At 41.9% G+C, this 1,807-nt stretch overlaps 1 protein-coding gene across 1 annotated transcript in view; it reads right to left on the bottom strand.

The window, feature by feature from the left end:
• Window positions 1-1,807, bottom strand: part of DNAJC15 (DnaJ (Hsp40) homolog, subfamily C, member 15) — an 83,546-nt gene that overhangs the window by 8,822 nt on the left and 72,917 nt on the right. The window lies entirely within an intron of this gene.

Here is a 1,807-nt window from a genome sequence, read left to right as displayed (position 1 = left end):
CAGAGGAACCAGAGATCAAACTGCCAACATCCACTGAATCAATCGAAAAAGCAACAGAGTTCCAGAAAAACATCTACTTCTGCTTTATTGACTATGCCAAAGCCTCTGACTGTGTGGACCATAACAAACTGTGGAAAATTCTTAGAGAGATGGGAATATCAGACCACCAGACCTGCCTCTTGAGAAATCTGTATGCAGGTCAGGAAACAACAGTTAGAACTGGACATGAAACAACAGAATGGTTCCAAATCAGGAAAGGAGTTCATCAAGGCTGTATATTGTCACCCTGCTTATTTACCTTATATGAAGAGTACATCATGAGAAATGCTGGCCTAGATGAAGCACAAACTGGAATCAAGATTGCCGGGAAAAATATCAATAACCTCAGATATGCAGATGACACCACCCTTATGGCAGAAAGTGAAGAAGAACTAAAGAGCCTCTTGATGAAAGTGAAAGAGGAGAGTGAAAAAGTTGGCTTAAAGCTCAACATTCAGAAAATTAAGATCATGGCATCTGGTCCCATCATTTCAAGGCAAATAGATGGGGAAACAGTAGAAACAGTGAGAGATTTTATTTTCTCGGGCTCCAAAATCACTGCAGATGGTGATTGCAGCCATGAAATTAAAAGACACTTGCTCCTTGGAAGGAAAGTTATGACTAGCCTAGGCAGCATATTAAAAAGCAGAGACATTACTTTGCTAACAAAGGTCTGTCTAGTCAAAGCTATGGTTTTTCTAGTAGTTATGTATGGATGTGATAATTGCACTATAAAGAAAGCTGAAGAATTGATGCTTTTGAACTGTGGTGTTGGAGAAGACTCTGGAGAGTCCCTTGGACTGCAAGGACATCCAACCAGTCCATCCTAAAGGAAATCAGTCCTGGGTATTCATTGGAAGGACTGATGCTGAAGCTGAGAGTCCAATACTTTGGCCACCTGATGTGAAGAGCTGACTCATTTGAAAAGGCCCTGATGCTGGGAAAGACTGAAGGCAGGAGGAAAAGGGGACAACAGAGGATGAGATGGTTAGATGGCATCACTGATTCGATGGACATGAGGTTCAGTAAGCTCTGGGAGTTGATGATGGACAGGGAGGCCTGGTGTGCTGCAGTCAATGGGGTCACAAAGAGTCGGACACGACTGAGTGACTGAACTGAACTGAAATAAATGAAAGGATGTCTTGTACATGGATTTGAAAAATCACTATTGTAGAGATGTCAATTTGCTCCATACTGACTGACAGATTTATAGTGATCCCAATCATATATTATCACCCTGCTTATTTAACTTATATGCAGAGTACATCATGAGAAACGGTGGGCTGGAAGAAGCATAAGCTGGAATCAAGATTGCCGGGAGAAATATCAATAACCTCAGATATGAGATGACACCACCCTTATGGCAGAAAGTGAAGAGGAACTCAAAAGCCTCTTGTTGAAAGTGAAAGAGGAGAATGAAAAAGTTGGCTTAAAGCTCAACATTCAAGCTTTAAAACTAAGATCTCAAAACTAAGATCATGGCATCTGGTCCCATCACTTCATGGGAAATAGATGGGGAAACAGTGGAAACAGTGTCAGACTTCATTTTTGGGGGCTCCAAAATCACTGCAGATGGTGACTGCAGCCGTGAAATTAAAAGACGCTTACTCCTTGGAAGGAAAGTTATGACCAACCTAGATGGCATATTCAAAAGCAGAGACATTACTTTGCCAACAAAGGTTCGTCTAGTCAAGGCTATGGTTTTCCTGTGGTCATGTATGGATGTGAGAGTTGGACTGTGAAGAAGGGTGAGCGCTGAAGAGTGATG

Source organism: Bison bison, unplaced genomic scaffold (genome assembly GCF_000754665.1).
Source record: "Bison bison bison isolate TAMUID 2011002044 unplaced genomic scaffold, Bison_UMD1.0 scf7180017864345, whole genome shotgun sequence".
Taxonomy (NCBI): Eukaryota; Metazoa; Chordata; class Mammalia; order Artiodactyla; family Bovidae; genus Bison; species Bison bison.
This window is presented reverse-complemented; position numbering and strand designations above follow the sequence as displayed.